The sequence below is a fragment of the Corapipo altera genome, unplaced genomic scaffold (genome assembly GCF_003945725.1).
Source record: "Corapipo altera isolate COAL_440 unplaced genomic scaffold, ASM394572v1 254, whole genome shotgun sequence".
In the NCBI taxonomy this organism is placed as follows: Eukaryota; Metazoa; Chordata; class Aves; order Passeriformes; family Pipridae; genus Corapipo; species Corapipo altera.
Window position 1 is genome coordinate 532,772 of NW_020885035.1, and position 19,000 is coordinate 551,771.

Consider the following 19,000-nt stretch of genomic DNA (forward strand, 5'->3'; position numbering starts at 1 on the left):
GGGCTTGAGTTCCTTTTTCCTGAAAGGAAATTTTGCCCAATATTCATGTCAAGCTCATCTCAGTGATCTTTTTCATTATCCCATTTGATGTTCCATCAAAGCTGTTTCCTCCTTTATTGAAGCACTGTGTGTTATTGCTTGAAGTGAAGGCTGTGGATTCATTTTTAGCATTTACCCTTTTTAATCTCAGTGAAGTACAAATAATCCTTTGCTCTGTTGATTAACGCTCTTGCACCTAAGCAGTAGAGAAAGGAGGAGGTAAACTTTTCAGACTATCAGCTGGTTCTGCCATTCAGTTTTTAGTTTGCTTGAGGCAAATACCTGTATCATGTATTACAGCATGCAAGAGATCTGATTTTTTTTCCATGCAGTGTGTTAGCAGCAGTTCATTTGATAGTTCATCTTTTGTTATATCACTTGCTATAGGAGATGTAAAATTTCCTAGAGACAGTTTTGGGAGATGCAATCCTTCCATTAGAGTTAAATCTGTGAAAATAGTGGACATGTGTGCAGCTACAGGCAAATTATGTGTGTGAAACATTGCCTAGGTAATGGAATAGCAACCTGGTCATGCTAATGAAGGGTAAGTTGAATTGACTGGTCAACTTCAAGGAATTTTTTCAACAACTTCTGTCACTTACGCTGAAAATTCCATATTGGTGTTTGTCTGCCAGGTATCAGTACTGCCAACATTGTGTTGAAAGGCTCTGTGAAGCCTTAGTGATTATGTGGGGTTTTTTTTAACTCAGAGATTCTGCATCTGCAACACCTCATTTCTTGTTTGTCACAGCCTCACATAATTTTCTACCTCTGCCTATTCCCTACTATCCCATCCACAGTGATGCAGGGCCTGATTGAATTCTCATTTCTCTGTACCAGTGTGCAAAAGAAGAGACTGCAATATATTTCTGGCTCACCTAAGGAAACTGGAATCTGTGTACACAAAATGAAGCTGCTCCAGATATGTCCAGATTGAAAGAAATTGCTCTTTCTTTTCACTGTCTTGTTGTTAGTCAGGTTTATAGATGTTGGTGTCAATATTCAGTGGGAGCTGGCTCTGAATTTGCTGCAAGAAGCCTGGGAGCAGCAATGGTACCCCCAGCTCCCTGTACCAGCTGCATCTCGAGAGGTATGTCATGGGCTTCAAACCATTATTAAATCCTTATGATGGTGTATGTTCTTGTTTGTACAAATGTCTAGTCCTTTTTTAAGGCCGCCTGATCCTGTGATTTCAAGGCTGTGATATGACAGTTGAGCAATCTGTCGTTGCATTGTGTTTATTTCCTTTCATCATTTTAGATTTGCTGCCTCTTGGTTCCACAGCAGATGCCAATGATCGGGAATAATGACAGTGAATAGGAGTGCTTGACCTACCGATAATACACCCTGCAGTTTAATGCAGGGTGTGTTTTGTGTTGTCTGATTTCTCTTCTTCTGAAAGTGTTCCAGTTATTTTTCTAAGTGGACACTTTTCTAAGGCCTCTCATTTTTATGTGTCTGTGTGCCTTGAAATGGGTAAGCAAATGGCTCCAAGTGCTTGTGTGAAGATATTCCCTCTGCGTGTGCCCATTTTTTACATGTGCTAAGACCTGCTGGCAAACCAGCAGCCAGACCCTCTGTGAGGAGTCTGAGTGAGGGGTGAGCCTTTCTCTCTGCTCCTCACCTGCAAGTAACTTGCTACATTTGACCTGGTAGTTCTTAAGAACAAAGCCAACCTTTCCTCCCGTGCCTCCCTCCCCCCCGCCCCCCAAGCCTCTGATAAAAATGAGTTTTGGAAATAAAAAAACAAGGGAAAAAAATGCCTTATGCAGCAGTTAGTAATCTCTGCTAAAGAATATATTAGAGAAAAGTAAAATTGGCAGCAGGAGGGCTCCTGCAGTTGTGGTCTTAACAAATTGCTATGGATCTGATTTGGCTATTTATTATCTCTAATCCTTGTGGTCTACCGGGAAGGAAGGAAAATAATTACTAATGACAGATTTTAGTTAAAGTTAATTTATTGGTGGTGAAAGTAATTGCGTGTTCCAGGTGTTCATCAGTTTAGCAAGACAACATTTAACTATCGAATGTTCCAATTACAATGTGGTTAATTAAACATGATTAAGCTGTTGGGTTTACAAACACACAACTAATTATATATAATTACACTTGTAGTGGGTTTATGGTATACAGCATGCAAGATAGATGTGATATTTAAAATCTCTCAGAAGATTTTGTAAATCTGCATTTTATAAGAGGCTACCTTATCCTTATACATTAATATATAGGTATTGACAGCTTGCTGCATTGTTAAATCAGAAATCTCCTGTGGAGAAGTTGTAGTAAGATACTGAAATATCATTTAAGAACCATAAAGAAGGCAGAGAGGAGAGTGGAACCTGCTCAGAATTTGCAACTGAATGGTACAAATCTTGTGTGGATTGGTAAAAGCTGGTGGTTCTTTGCTAATTAAATTCTTCTGTGATTTAGGCAGAGGTTTTTGTTATGGTGAGATCTGTGTTTGTTGGGTGCTGTGGGTACTGGGTCACCCTTAGGAGCAGCTCCAGAGGAGGTGTTTGGTGAGAGACCAGGGTGTGTACTGGGACATCAAGAGCCTCTGGGAAGGGTTTGAAAGAGTCTGGGTTTTAGTGGTGGGATCGCTGCAGATGGGCACGTCCCCTGAGGGGGTGAGGGGATGTGGGTGCACAGCCAAGCCCAGGCAAGAGATCTCACCCCCTTGAAGCCAGTGATCTACAACAAACTGGACCTGCTGAATTAAGGAATGGTGGTACGTAATTTACAGCAGGTCTTGCCAACTCAGTGATTTCAGAGATCTTTTCCAGCCTTGTTCCTGTGTCCAGGAGGCACTGCCCCCCCCCCCCCCCCCCCCCGCGGCCTCAGTGCACCCCAGGGGCCACCTGCCCACAAGATGGCGGTCGTGCTGCCTGTCCACAAAATGGTGCCTGAGGGCAAAGGCGGGCAAATGGTGTGTGGGGGCCATGCCCTGTGGTGATGGCTGTCCCACAGTGCTATCAACACCTGTGCTGTCTTCAGGACTCAAAACGCATGGCGTGGATCAGGTCTTTGGTGCTTGGGTTGTGGTTTAGCTGTGCGTTGCAGCCCTCGTGATTACGGTGTAGTACCTCTGTTAGGTATGGAGTCTGCGGTAGCCCTTCAGGCTAAATTCCTGCCTTGGTGGATGCATGTGTCATTTAAATATGAATGATACTTTTGTTGGGAGAGCTGTGTGCTGCACTGCACTTGTCATAAGGGCTGTTTTAATCTCTGATTTGTGTTTGGCTCAACTTTGAGAAAGAGGCGCTGAGGAGAATGTGTGTTTGTGCAGGAAGCAGTTGCCATAGCTTCGTGAGAGAAATGTGAAGGAGCACCTTCTCCAGTGCCCAGGGACATGGGGCTTGCTTGGCAGGGAGGACACCGTCCTTCCTTTTTTTTGACTTAATTCTTGTGTGTCTGAGTGTTTGTGGGAATATAACACTTGCTTACCAGAAGATGTTTTACACATGTCATTGGTACCCATATGAATATACTGAAGCATGTTCAGTCTTTCTTCCCTTGGCATTTGCTTTCACAGTCATTCAGTTGGAAATCTATAGTAGTATCAGGCAACAACTAGAAATCCACAGTAATATCAAGCAACTTAGGTAAGAAATCGTGTCCTTTCCTCCCTAGTCATGAGTAAGCATTAGCATCATCATTAGTAATGAAATCAAACGAATGCCAGTAAATATGTCTAAGTAACTTTAAATGGTACTTTTAAAATTTCAAGTCTACTTTATACTGACACAGGTGTTTTCTCTTGTTCTTCTTTCTATGTGTTCAAGTATATACCAGAAAGGCAGAACAGGTCCTTCTCTAATGGAAATTCACCTTTGTGCGTACATCTAGTGCCAGAAGGATATGCTGGAATTAGTAAAACTCTAATGGATTTATAATTGTTGTGAGTTTTCCTAAACCAGGAGTGCATTGTGTGAAGGGAACTTGCCTTAATTTTCCTGCACTGAAGTGGAATTTTGCATTGAATTTTACATTGAATTCTCCTGTCCTGTTCAGGACGATCACTTGGCCTTCCAAAAACAGCACTAAGGAGCAGTGTGGCTGTACCGGGTGAGCGCCAACCTGGTGAGATCCCTTGTTTGGGGAGAAAAGACCCTTTCATTCCATGTTGTGGATAATCCAGAGATGGCCCTTGGGTGGAGGCTGTGCTCTTGCCCCCTGGCCATACTGGGCTCATATTCTTTTCCCTACTGGTTGCTAGAGAAATACTTTCTGTTCTGAAGGTCTGGAAATGGCATTAAGAAGTTTAATATTTTTTTACTTTTTTTTTTTTTTTTTTTTTTAATGAGCAACAAATTACAATGAAATAAAAGAGGATGAAAATAAAATTTTACGTTGTGTCTTTTAGGCAGTTTTTATACCTCTTTCTAACTAGAAGGTTAAAAGAGCAAAGTAATATTGACTAAGTGTCTGATCTTTACATAAGTGCTCTTGAAAGTTAATCAATCCACTAGTACCCTAAACAATGTTAGCTTTTCAGTTCAGAGAGGTGGGAAAATTCACCTGGCTTTTCTGGCTCTAAGAGGATGGCAGGGCTGGAAACAAGCTATGATGAGCTTGTTTGCCTATGCCTTGATGGGATTAAGATGGGGTGCTGTACTGTCACTGGGATGATGTTTTCTCTATATTTAATTGACCATTGCAGCTTGCAAACAGCCCATTAGCTAATGTATTTATGCTTTTTGAGGCTACTGCTGAGTAGTGATAGTCTCTTCCTCTTGTGTTTGTTACAGAAAAGCTTAAGGTAATTTGAATGAGTTTGGGGAGAACAGCAGAAAAGCAGGAAGAGGTTGGTTTTCTCATTGTGCTTGTTAATACGGATCTATAACTTGGAGGCTTTGTTGAAGAGCATTAAAATGCATAGACTTTTAATGGGACTGCAAGAGAAAACAAAATGAATCACTGTTACCCAAGTAATCTATCACTGAATCTTCGTTCTTGAAAATGAACAGGGATGTACAAGTTCTTCTGACCTTCAGACTCCCTCTGGTGCTGTAGCCCACCTCTGGACATGTTAAAGCAGGACTAGACAGGGAGAAGAAGGATGACCTCTGTTTTTGGCCCAGCTGTGGTGAAATTTGGCTGGCTTTGAGAAAAGAGCCTGGTGATTTCTGCTTCTCTGACAGTAACGTGGATGAGGGCTCATCTCTGCTGGTTCCCCAGCCCGAGTGTGAGCCATGACCCTTTATGTTACCCCACTGAGATGTAAGTGTAGTTGCTTTCATTCAGTTTATTAGCTGAAGATGTGAGCAACATTAAGGTTCTCTATTTATCTTAATATACATACACAGGTGTGTGTGTTGTAGCAGGATTAGATGCTTTTCACTGGGGGGGAGGTTCTCTGCTAAAAACGCCACAGACAAACACACTTCCCAGACAGCCACATTTTTCTGCATGAATTTTTAAAATCCATCCAGGGAGCCTGTTTATCCAGTCTAGAATAAATTGCTCTGGGTGGAAGGGATCTTCCTGTCCGGCCTCTGTGTTCCCTGTGAGCTGCTGGTCCCATTCTGTCAGGATGGCAGCCCACCTGTGCCTCCCCCCCTCCTCTGGAGGGGACACAGCTGCCACCTTCACAGGCAGGCTGCAGTTATTTGGGATGATAATTAGTAAATCTGTTGGGTTTGGTCTCTGCTTTCCACTAAACCTTAATTCCATTATGTGCAGTGGAACTGCGAAAGGATTGTGTGATGGAATGGGGGGGGGGAAAGGAAGGTTTCCTAACAGGCTTTACCTCTGAGCTCCATTTTGCTACTTTCAGAAGGAAACCCCCACTCTTGCCTCACTCTGGTTGCCTCCCTGTTCCTAGTTTGTGGGTTTGCCTGTTGGGTGATGTACAGTGGCAATAACTTGCAGATGGCTTTGTGTGTGACAGCTGGATTGGTGTTTTTAATCTTGCTCATTTCCAGTGTGCAATCCCCTTTCCCTACCTCTTCCAGGGGAAGCTGCCTTCCTGTTTCCGCAACCTTCAGTGGTGAGGTGCAGATGTTAGTGCTCACTGCTGTTTTCTGGGTGAGATCTTTGCTTTCAGGTTTCTGGGAGCAGCTTAGTGGCAGAGCAAGCTCAAGGTTGTGCTTGCCCAAAGCCTGCTGAAAGAGTGGAGAGAAAGAAAAAAAAACCAAACACATGAAAATCTTGAAGAAACTGCAGTGAAGCTGCTTAATGACTGAGGAAAGGGCTGAGTAAAAGACAAAATAAAATGACTTGAGAACACAAAGTAAGTGGCCATAAAACGAGTGTTTATGCACAAGCAGGTTTGTGAAGCCTTGCTCTCTGCTTCCTGAATGTAGTTAATGAACAAACCATGAGACGGTTTTTGTTCAGTTGTGATTATTGCCAGGTTTGTCTGTGCAGAGAGAGGAGAGATGGAAAAGCAATGGAAAAAATAAAGGCAGCTGACTGTAGGAATGGGGGTGTGGTAGTTTGGCCTCATCCTCTTCTGCCCCAAACCAGAGGGTGGTTTTGCCCTCAGTGTCTCCAAAGGGATTGGGCTGTCTGTGCATGAGCAGAGCTGCTTTATAACAATGAAAGCATCAAGAAGTGGTCACAGGCCGAAGAGAGCACCTGAAGATTTGACACGTGCGTTACTCCTTATTTTTGCCTTTGGGAATGCATGGGGTGCCTGCACCCAGGAACAGCTGCAGGCCTGCGGAGAGGCTGGGGCTGCCCCAGGCTGGGCATGGCCAGTTCCAGCAGCCCTTTGGCTTAAACCTCACTGAGCCCCTCAGCCTTGTGTGTGGCACCTCAGGGGGACAGAGGCGAGAGGGGGGGAAACACTGCCAGGAGCTGGGAGAGGCACAGCAGTTAGAAGTGAAGGAGGGAGGATCAGTTGGGGAAAAGAGGGTAAGAGAGAGTAATTTGTCTTTGTTTCTTACCATCCAGACCTAGTTTAATTGGTAAGAAATAACATTATTTTCCCCAAGTTGATTCTCTTGCACCTGTGATAGCAATAGGTGAGGAATCTCCCTGTCTGTATTTGGGTTTGTATCGTGACCCACGAGTTTTATTGCTGTGTTTTCTCCGCTGCCTGGCTGAGGAGGGGAAGTGAGAGCAGCCCTTGTGCTCTCCAGCAAGTGTGTGGAGCTGCCCTGAGGCACTATTCTCCAGGTGTGTCAGGAGCCAAAAAGGAAATTGTACCATACAGGAGCCTAAATACACACTTAGATATTAAATTGTCTCCCCTGAAGCAGTGACTGGATCCCTTACATGTATATTAGTGAGTACTTCTTAAAAAGTATTTTTGGTTCTTTTCAATTTAAAAAAATTATTTATTTGCAACAAGTGTTTTTGGGCCAGCGTTGCTCTAGCAGGGGAGAGCCACAAGGAACACAGTGGAGCTCTCAGGGGTACAGCAGAGGAGACAGAAGAGATGAGGGCCCTGCCAACATTCATGCCAGACTGGTAAGGCCAGAGGAAGAAATGGAGATGCACACAGATGTGGGTGAGGACTCCAAAGAATTAGAGAGAAAAGCCTACCAGCGCTGGGCTGTGGCATTGAAAGAAGTCGCAGAAGAAGAGGAATGGATTTAAAATAATGGACTTGCTTAACTGAGACTGTTGAATGGAGAGAAATTACAAGTTTATGGCTGTTTTAATGTTTTAAAGTAATGGTTTATTCCTATCCCCACAAGAGTTCCTCTCCCTTCTTATGAATATTCTGTTGTGATGCCTCCTCTTTATGCTCTGTACCCAATCGTTGTTCCTCTTTCCCAAAACTCCTCCCCTTATTCACCATACTCTGGAAAGTTCTCCTAGCTCCCCTATAAAAGGCGGAGCCATGTTAATGAAGTGGTTCACTGTTTTCTAGTCTGTTATGTGTGTCGAACTGTGAGTGAACTTCCCCGTGTCCATATCTGGGCTGTGTTACACAGATGCTGTTAGTCATCAGGGTTTGTGTATTTTAATATGCACAATTCACTTTCACAGGGGGCAGTAAACACTGCAGGGCCAGAACTCTAACCTGTGAGGTCTCTCTGGGCTGCATCCCACCGAGTTTGGTGGTATTTTAATAGGTGTTGGGGGTGTGGGTGAGAACAGAATGTGACCTACTCTCATATAATCACAGAGCAGTTCAATATTGTGTGAAGGATGACCCTTAACATTGCCTGATTTGAGGTGGCACCCCTGTTTTGTACCCAGGGATGTGCAGCAGCTTGTGCTTGGAAATGGAAACACTAAATCAGAGAGTGTTTTTTGTGGGAACTGCAGGTGGCAGCAGGGGCTAAGTTTTACTGAAAAAATGTTTTAAATTGCTGTCCTTCACAGTAGCTTGCCATATGGCAAAAACCTGAATCTCTGCAAGAGCCTTCTCTTAAAGGCAACACTCCATGTTTTTAAGAACTTGTCAGCTCATTTTAAGGGGCAATGTTTTCACTAAGTGTAATGACACTTTCTGCTCCCTTTGGAATGCCCTGTGCTGCTTTCCCCCAAGGTGGGGGGAAAATGCTCATTGAACTCTGATTTTATTTACTGCGTTCCAATTGGATAAGTGACTTAAGTGGTGTATTACTTACATTTACCACAATCAAAATCGGGTCCATTTGAGTTTAAGAAGTGGCTCAATTGCTCAAAGTTAACCCTGGGACTTTGAAGTCCTATGAAGACCTTGAACAGATCTGAATGACTTAAATACAGGACATTTTCTCAGTCTCAGTTTCGTTTCTGGTCACTGAGAAGACCTTAATTCAATGACTAGCCAAGAGGTAATGAACTAATTGTTGTACCCCATGCTCTATGTATTTTTGACTTAGAAGTTACCTGTCATCAAGTGCTCTCTCCTTGAGGATACACACATTTATATGTCTGGTTCAGTCAGAATAAAGACTGTACTTAGGTTTAGTGCATACCATGGGGAACTTGAGAGAGACAAGGCACTGAAATAAAGGTGACTCTTTGTATAAAGAGAGCTCTTTATACAAAGACAGCTCTTTGTATAAAGAGAGATGTGCCAGTGTGCTCTCTGTACCTGAGATCAGTGGGCAAGGTGTGTGCATGTTTTAAGTTTGGTTATACTGGGTTATGATTAAGCTGGAAAAACTTTCCAAAACACCTAAGATTGCTATTTTTGAGCTCTGAGGTGAGGCTTGGTACAGACAAATCAGTGTCTAAAAAGTACTAATTGCTTTTACTGATAAAGTTGTACCATGATAAATGCAAATCCCAGAGAGACGTGCTGATGGCAGGGTCAGTTCAAAATCTGCAGGAAATGCTCTTGGTAGCATGTTTTCCAATTAAAAAGCAAGAGCAAAGTAGTTAGATGTATTGCTGGGAATTAAATATTTCTCTAGAGCTAATTGCTTTTGTTGGTAGTTTTTCAGATGTACACTAGAAAGACAACAGATAGTTTGGACTGTGAAGGACTCATCCGTGTTTTGAAAGCCTTTCCTGGCACGAAGCACTCTGATGTTGTTTTCCCCCTTGTGCTTCTTCCTTGGTGCTGAATGCTGATTACAAGCCATATATTTGCACTCTCGCTCCTGGTTGGAGCAGGAGCATCAGGGAATCTCTGTACTGGAGCCAGCGCCGTCAGAGAGCACGTTCCAGCCTCCCGATGGGAAATACTGGCACATAGTGTGATGTACAACGGTATTACCTATTAAAAAGAGATTATATAGGGCATGTAGAAAAGAGAGTGTATTATAAATTAAACAAAGAACATGATGCAATTTAATAACTGTTCCTGTGTACTGGGAAATCCCAGAGTGTGCATATGAGGTCTTACTGCCAGGATGTTGCTGTTGGGGAGGATCCTGGGGTGGGGGCTCAGGAGGGGGAGAGGTGTCCTGTGCACGTATTTATAGAGAATTAACTCAAGCTGCAGTCATGGGCCCTTCCCATTCCCTTTTCACAAACCTTTGTGTGAATTTGTTCAGCTGAGCATCTGCTGAGAGCAAATGGCAAGGTTGTGTTGTCCACCCTGAGTGCCAGATTTTACTTGTGTGCAGGAGTGTGCCTGTACTTGTCGAATCCAGGGAGAGCTGGAGTGCCCTGTGATTTACCTTAACAATTACAATCAAAGCCACACAGCTCAAATGAGGAATGTTTGATCTTCAGAGCTTATATGAACCCAGAGAAGAAACATCCCAGAAGCTATTTTATTGAATAAATTTAAATAATGCATTAATTTTAGAAAATAATTGCACATGAGCAAATGGCTAAGTTAATCAAAGTATTAATTTGTTCAGTTCTTAGGGATATGTAAAAACTTAAATAATGTGTAAATATCACATTTGGCACATGCAGACTTACCACAAAACACGAGTTATTTGTAGTGCACACACAGCTGAAGAGAGACTATGCAAATATGTTTTAATGATGCTTGATGGGGGACCAATAATCAGATTTGGGAATGATATAGGGAATTGCACAATTCCAGTTTTGGTGCATCAGTTAGCGTGTATTTCCCTTGAGACCAAGCTCTCTGTGGAAGCTCCCAGTCCACTCCATGCATGGAGACGGGCTGGTGACAAAGAGCCTTTTGGCAAAATCTCTTGCAGTTTTCTCCTTGCAAGTGATCTCAGAAGTTATGACCTGACCTTCGGATGGCTCTGTAGCATGTGTTGGCAGAGGCTGGGGGCTGGTGTCAGACTCAGGCAGCCTTTGCTGTGGTTTGGCCACCCCTCACAGCCCAGCAGGATTTGTACCCTCGCTGCAGCTGCACTGAGTGCTGGTGTTGTGCCTGTGCAAATGACAGCACAGAAAATGGATATTTAACGTTGAAGTTAATGCACCTCTGCTCCTACTGTGCCTGCTTTGTACCTGTGATCTATTCATGGGGAGAAGTACTGTGTTCTTTCCTAGACTGACAGGAGATTTTCATTGCTTACAATGAACTAGTCTTGATCTGATTTAGCTATTTCTATCCTGGCATGTGGCAGTGGTGTGGTGCATTAACAGTCTCACAGCAGTCTTCAGTGGGTTCAATGAAATTAATGCGAGTATTAGTCAAATACTGGCTGACAATTTTCTTAGGCTGGGCTCTGACAAGAGTCGTGGTCGGGAAATTATGATTTTGTTATTTCATTTCACTTAACGTTGATGTGTGGGGTGAAATATAAGGTGGTTATTTTTTAGAGTAGGTTCTTTATCCTGGCTCAGTCAGGGACTGGAGTCTGGTATTTGTATTAAATATTGTATCAAGTGATTTGCAGTAGCTGTGGGGATTAGTGGGATGAGAGCTATTTGTTTTTACACAGAAACCTGTGGTTCCTTTTGTTAGGGCTTTGAATTGCTTTTATGCTCCATTCTCACAGGAGAAATACAAATGCTGCTGAAAAATTATATTTTGATTACGGGCAAAGGTAGCAGAGAAGCATTACAGAAGAAGTTAGGTTTTAAAGTGTAGAAATTATGTTCCACTGCCCTCCCGCTGAGGAAATAGCACATGGAAGCACGGATGAGAAATACAACTGTGCAGCCACTGTTGGCCTGGGCTTTAGTGGTCCAGCCCTGTAGGAAGTTACAGAAGAGGCACTCCAGGGACAGCAGGACCTTTCAGAGATTTTGGGTGGGATGTGGGAAAACCAGACTGTGAATGTGTTGAGCATGGAGAAGCCAGGATGTGATTTGTGAGCCCAGACTAGCAGAGATGCTGTGGCAGCTCACTCAACAGGGGGCTGTGTCTGAGCAGGGTGAGGAGGGAAGCAGCTGACATGCCCACTCAGGGCTGCTTTTCCCATCAGCAGGAGCCAGCAGACTCCAAACTGGAGCTCCCTGCAGCTTCTCCTTTGTTTTGGTGGTGGTTCTCACTTCTTTCCCAGCCCCACTGTGCTGCTGGGGAAAACTCCCTGTGGCCTCACTGTGCTCCCTGCACACGTGATCCTATGCTCCTTCTTGGTTCATTTATCATAACTCATTAAAGTAAATTCATGGATTTATTGCTGTTCTCCCCTAGGAGAGGGTGACCCTGTCCTTGAGCAAGGCTCTGCTTGCTGGTGGCACGTGACACTGTCTGGATGTGATGCTGGTTACTTCCCTGGCTTGCCTGGCTTCCTTCCTTATGGAAGGTTCTGAAATATGCATCCTTTGGATTTCACTGTCACCAGGTAATCTGATCAATGTAACAGATGACTGCCAAAATTCAGGTGGGGCCCTTGAAGCTGATATGAGTATATTACATTATGGGCTGACCTGTTGCACCTTGGGTTATTTCCTTGCTCATGCAAAACAGCTGTTTTATTCTGTCCTCCTTCAGCTCCTGAAGAAGGGCAGGTAGAAGTAATCAGTGAATTTTGTGGAGGAAAAAGGGCCTTTCCAGTCAGTTGAAAGACATGCAAGCTCCATTTCATCTTGGCTTATAAATCAGCAGTAGAGAAGTGCTGTAGTTCTGCTTTTCTTGTTAACTAGTGCATTAGGAACAGGAAGCAGTGCATTTAATATTATATACTTAAATGTGCTGGCATTTACCTATTTAGCCATGTTTACCAGAGTAATTACAAGTCAGATTAAGTGTGGTGCTTGCTGACCTTTAAGGAAGGGCCCAAAACGAAAGGCAAAACAAGTTTTATAAATGTTAGGCAGAACAACTCAACTACTTGCCACAATCTCAATATTTATTCATATAAAGAAAATAAAAGACTTGATGCAAACAAAAGATATTCTGATAGGTCTCAGTAAAAATTTCAGAAAGACTTTAAAAGAAAAAAAATCCAATGCAATTTTATTCTGTGATAGCTAGGGGGGAAAGGTTACAATCCTCCATTTACAGTTTTGAAAATACAGAATAATCAGTGCTTGCAGCAAAAGTAGGATTCTCCTGATATTTTTCAATTGTGACTCAACTGTTAAACCCAGATTGACTTAAATACAAGTTTGTTATTTAAATGTGAAAATAATTTATGGTAGCACAAGATAGAAATTGGAACTTAAAATATTCACGCTGGCTATTTATCTACTGGTTGCCTCCCATGAAAGCAATTAATTTGAGCACTTGGGTATTTTCATGCATTCTGTGGGGTTGGTTTTGTACAATTTACATGGAGAAGTGGTTTATTTCCAAATTACACCTTGTACGCTGAAGAAATTTCCCCAAAGTGGCATTGCTGGCGTTGCCTGTTGAAGTTACCCATGGAGAGCCTGAATTCCTCCCTTTGCCTGGTGGCTGCCTCAGCCCCTTCCTGCCAGGAGCAAAAATGCTCTTCCCATCATGCAGTTCTGCAGCTGGAAGCCCCTTCAGTCCCAGTTTGGGGCAGCTTGTGCTCATGGCCTGAGTGTGAAAACCAGGAAAATTTGAGCAGCTGAAGAAAATGCTCCTGCTTTTCTGTCAGGCTGAGGCCGGGGGTGGCAATGCCCCTCTGAAGATAGATATTGGCAAACTTTGGCAGCTTTGGGATGACCCTCTTCCAAAATGGGAAAATTACCCCAGGTGTCAGCATTGCCACAAGTGCTCTCCTGAGTCTTTCCTTGTCATCTGACTTGGTTATGGAGATTGGCTTGGTTTTGTCTATCTCCCCTGAGCATCCATATGTATGAGAGAGAGAGATTTTATTAGTTTTTCTCCATCAAATGCAGAGTCGTCTCAGCACGGATTCTGTGCATGTGTGTGCCCTTTGACATGCTTTCCTAGCATGGTGACAAAAGCAAACATTTTGGCTGGTCAACAGAACTATCATACAGATTTTAACCTTAATATTGCTTTTAGGCTGTTTTCCCCACATTGCCTGTGGTGGGCTGCAATTTCTTCTTCCCTTTTACCAGGAGCACTGGAACTGCTCTGTCACTGATTTCACTGGTGTCATCTCTTTCCCAAAGGAAAAGATACAGCTGATTCTCCTTTCGATGAGAGTCAACTCCTGTCCCACTCCTGACTATGCAGAGCTGAGTAAGCTCACCCTGGGATTTTGCAGACTCTCCTCTGTGACCGGTTACATTTCCATGGTGCTATCCAATATCTTCCCAGAACTGTTTTGCTTTTCCACCTATGTTCCCACTGAGGTTCAGCTAAGGAAGGACGATGAGCTGTGGGACAGCATGCTGACCTGCAGTAGCCATATATGAGTTACAGGTCTCAGGGTCTCTTCTTTCTTTTTTATCAGGCAGAATCCTCTCATTTCTCAAAAATACTTAATAATAAAAAGTTACTTTGGATTGCTTGAGCATTACACTTTCTCAATTACTGTTTGACGAAAAGGTGGGTTCAGGGATGCCCACTGGTAGTAGCTTGGAATACATTTTGAAAACCAGTTCTGTAATATACCTCTTGCCTGTGATTTTGTTGCTTATTCTGGGTGTGCTGTTTTGTCCAAACACCCACAGCTGAAGATTATGGGCATTGCAGTAGCAAAGCCTAGCAATTATATCCCCTCTCCTGTGCCAACCTGGAAGCTAATGCCCGTGTCCCTTTGTTTCTCTTCCTTTGTTCCCTGGTAGAAAGGAAAATGCCCCTGGCCTTTCACCTTGGTTTTACGTTTTAGAAGTTCTACAGGTTTTTCTAAAGATGGACAGAATTTTCCATAGGGGACAGGCACCACATTGTGTCTGCAGGGTGGCCCAAAACCCAGACCTGAGACATACAGGCTAAGGGCTTTCTTTCCTTGAGCAAAGGGCTATCCTTCGCTTTCAGGAGCCCAGCACTGAAATTGCCAGTCTGACTCCCAAAATTGAATATGGATGAAGATTCCTCCCAGAAAAAAGGTGGCTGACACAAAGCTCTTGCTGCCCATGGAGTGCCCAGGGTAGCCCACAGCCTGTCCCTGACACCCAAAAGTTACAGGCTTTCTTTCCTTGGGGAAAGGGGAGTCATTTGCTTTCATGAGCCCAGCGCTGAAATAGCCAGTCTGAGTCCAAAAATTGAATATGGACAAAGATTCCTCCCAGACCTGAGGTGGCAAGGATCTGTCCTGAGGCAGACACTGCTTTAATGTATTTCACACGAATTTAGAAGCACATGCAGAGAGGGAGAGCAGATCAATGTTTAATTATGCAAATAGTCTTCCAGACTTTAATATTAAATTGGAATAAACCTGTCACTACAGCTGCACTGGGGGCAGGCAGTGAGTGAGCTGCTGTGCTCGTGCTGGGTTAGCAGGGGAGACGTGGTGGATTGGATGCAGGGGGTCAGGGTCTGGCTGGCATCACTGGAGAGCTGCCCCAGGGGCTGAGCTATACCCAGCTCCCACTCACAAAGGCAGAGATGAAGTTTCTGGGTGACAATTGGTATAGCTGGATCTGGCTATAGCATAGATTTGTACAGTACTGTTATTTAAAGCTCTCTCGGTGTTAGTTCAGGCTCTGCTTGGCTCACCTGATGTGGATGTATGAAGACACTTGTCTCCAGTGCTCTGCTGGCAGATGTGGCTGCAGTGACTTTCATGGTGAGGTACTGCACTCTGACAAGCCTGTGTTTCGTTGGGCTTTTTAATGAGGAACTCATTTAATTGTGCTAGACTTGATGAGCTTGTGTGGGAATCCAACTATGAAATTTCCTCTTGGTGAGAGCTTCACCAGGAGAGTGGGAATTACCTCCCTTCCTTGAAGGGCTTCCTTGCTGTTTGTGGGCACTGTCCATGGAGTCATGAAGCCCCCTTGTCTGGAGGGGGCAGATATGGATGCACAAGTGTTGTGATGTTGCAAGAAATCTGCACTCAGTTGCCAGTCTTGTCCTACTTAAAAGCATTGTTGCTCTTTACTCTTTAATATGGTACCTCTTCTGTTTTAATTAAAACTTTCATAGGGCCATTCACACCTCTGTTCATTTTATCCACCCATTTCAGCTTCCCTATGTTTCCCAAGTTCCTGCTGAGCCCCGTGAGGAAGGAGTGTGTGCCTCCTGGCAGAGATGAGGCTGTTTGGCCATTTGGGCGTGTTCAAATTTGGAGGAAAGGTAAAATCTTCACACTGCAAAGAAGCTTTTAGGAAACACATGTATGTATTTTTCTATTTAATCTCTCCTTTTAACCATCAGGGAGTGTCCCCAGTCCCTGGTGCTTGTGTCCAGTGCGGTGGCAAAGCACATGGTTAATACAGCTGGTGTGTTTCTCTTAAAGTGGTGTTGAAGCTTTGTGGGTCTCCCTTTCCTGTGCCCATTTTTGGGACCATTTCTGCTTTTGTTTGTTTTACTGTTCTGTTTTTATACCCTGCTGGATCTGCATGTGGATGAGCAGAATTGCTCATCTGTGAGCTCTTCTGGGGGACATGGTAGGGAGGGGCACATTTCTGATACCCTACTTGCCTGGTGGTTGTGTTCAGCATGGCTCTTACCTTGCATTGTAAAGATAATGGAGGAGGAAGAGGAATATTGCCTGCTGCTGTGTTAGATTAGGTAATGATTTTCTAGCTCTCACAAGCTCTATCAGGTTTGTTTCGGTGCCCACACAGAGCCTTGATTCACTTTCAAAAGAAAGTCTTGAATTATGCAAAGACTAAGCTATGAGTAGCAGAACTACTGCTGAGCATGGTTTTACACTGCCTCTGCTGAATATTCATGGTAATCAAAGATCACAACTTTGCTGGAGTTAAAATATTTTTTTTTAAAACCTGCACAATATGTGTTGATACAAATATCAAATAGCTCTGTTACCTCCCCTAAAGCAGCATTTTCTCAGGCAGTGGACAGAGGAAATGAAAACACAGTTCATGATAGGATTTTGGGTACAAAAACAAGCACTTCAAACTGTTAATTCTTATTCTTTGTCTTTGGTCTTAATACAGTTCAAAACCAGAAGATGACCAAAGGCATTCCTATACCCAAACTGAGATAAGGGAGTTTAGTTGCCATCTACCATGTTTCTGAGGTGTTTATTATGAGAAGAGGTGTCACGAGGTGCATGGTAGAAAATAAAAGTATTTGTCAGTGCAGGTTTGTAGAACTGTCTCGTGCTCAAAGGCTTGCTCAGGGTGGGGGGAGGCTTGTGTCTAGTTGAGAAGGGGATGGTTAGAAATGAAGCAGGGCCAGTATTTGCCTGTTTGCTTTTATGATATGCTAAGGTACCTGCTTTTCCCCTTTGGGGTCTGCATGTTTCATGAGTAGGGTTTTGCAGCAGGGAGAGAAGGTAATTGAAAACATTTTTGGGCTGTGACAACGAGCTTTTCCCTCTAACAGAATCATGTTTTGCTGTTTTGCCTCTCAGCTTGCTGACAAGATGATAAAAGGTAGCGTGGTGTGTGTGCCTTGATAAAACAGGAGCTTTACCTCCAGAGGTAGGTAGATAATTTAAAAAATGCTCTGCTTGAGAATGAGAGGACAGGGTGCTGTAGCTAATTTAACATGCTGATATGGGGAGAGGGATTGATCTCTGATCAGGGAGTGATTTAGGGGGTAGGCAGGATGTGAAACTGGGTTTCTGTTTAGCCTCAGGTGTGGGACAGTCTCAGAGGTGCCAGTAAAGTCACTGCTGAAATCACTGCTCCTGACCCTGACTGGGGGGGCAACACTAGGGAGCAGCTGCAAATGAAGGGGCTGGAAGGGGCCTCCGAGGACAGGAGGGGATCACCTGGTAATTTAGGGGATTTTGATCTTTCTGGTGGTTTTGTGCTAAGTAGGGGCATCCCAGCAAGGTATAGAGGGCAGCATTGGCAGTGAGTTTCCTTACTGTTGTTGAGGAAGGGTGAGATTTGAGGAAGGATGAGGGATTATGTTTATTTCTGATGCTTGGAGGTGACTGAAAGCTTAGACTGCAATTCTGCCTGATCAGCAGAGGGGCAGAAGGTGAGGAAGAATATAGATGTTAGTGGTGCAAGCATATGGAGAAAGCAGAGAGGAGGGAAAGGGAGAAGGGATTCACAGATGGAAGGTAGAAATACAGTGAGTGATGGGGAAGAAAAGCCTTTCTGCCAGACACATCCCCTTTTCCATTCCCGGGAGAGGCTGTTCGCCAGTGAGGAGCTCGGGTACCTGCAGATGGCAGCTGCAACACAGGAGATGGAGTTTGCCAGGTCTCTGTCAGCAAAATAAAGACCAGTATGAATTCAAGGGGAGAAAACAGCCACATTTCTCAGTCTGCAGTCTGGATCTGTCTGTGCTACTGGCTGCCTGCTGTAAAAGAGCTTCCAGACAACAGACCTGATGGCAGACCAGGGGCTGTGAGGACTTTGTGGTGCTCCTCTGTCAGGGTTTAATAGGGGCCAGGAAGGAACCAGCACTACACCCTCATAATCCACGTAGTTAAAACAGCTGAGAAAACAGAGGAGGAGGATCAGGCACCGCTTCCCAGCTGGCTTATGGTTGCAGCATGGAGAATGAGGCCTTGAGAACTACAAAAGCATAGAGGAAAGACCCTGCAGGTTTTCACTGTTCAAACCTAAATCCTTCCAGCCGGCCACTGGGTGCAGCATAGCCCTGTTGTTGATGGTTGCAGTGCTGGGCCCAGGCAGTGAAACAGCCACAACTGCTTGGAAAAGCCCTCAGGGGAAAAAAGGTCAAAGACTCGAATAGGACAGTGGCAAGAGCTGTTAACTGAAAAATCAGCAAATGGTATGATGAGCAAAGGATGACCTGGCAATCCTTTCTCTTATCCCACCAGCATCTCTCTCTTTTTTCCCTCTTTACTGCTCTGCTTTTATGTTCCCTTTGGGATAATGCAGACAACAGGCAATCAGGCAAGACTTTGCAGGGAAGATTAGGAATAAGTGTTATATTTTGGGGGGGTTTTGGTAGCATAATAGAAAAATACCAGGGCATTTTTTTTTTCAAAACCAACTCAATCCTTGTTGCTGTGGATCACAGGGCATAAAAATAAAGTGGTCTGATTGCTGCACTTTATATATGATGCATATGGATGCATTTAAACACATACTGATACTGTAAACTCTGTCCATCCAGATTAGGTTTGAACCCCAGCACACCTTTTAAGCCACTTTAGGGCTGCTTTGTGGCCTAGATTTCTGTATCCTGAAGAAGTTAACAGTAAAAGTTGTTTTGGTGCTTCCTGGTTTGAGGGGTGAGTTTGGGTAAACCTGTATGGCTCTTAGGGAAAATGTCAGAGAGAAGCAGAGCTCAGGTTTTCAGGTT

At 43.9% G+C, this 19,000-nt stretch overlaps 1 long non-coding RNA gene across 1 annotated transcript; it reads left to right on the plus strand.

The window, feature by feature from the left end:
- The first annotated feature begins 7,683 nt into the window (after window positions 1–7,683).
- On the plus strand, window positions 7,684–17,192 carry LOC113959341. Its single transcript, XR_003531790.1, has 3 exons — window positions 7,684–7,930; window positions 15,765–15,915; window positions 17,121–17,192. It is a non-coding gene; the product is annotated as an uncharacterized LOC113959341 (long non-coding RNA).
- The last annotated feature ends 1,808 nt before the right edge of the window (window positions 17,193–19,000 follow it).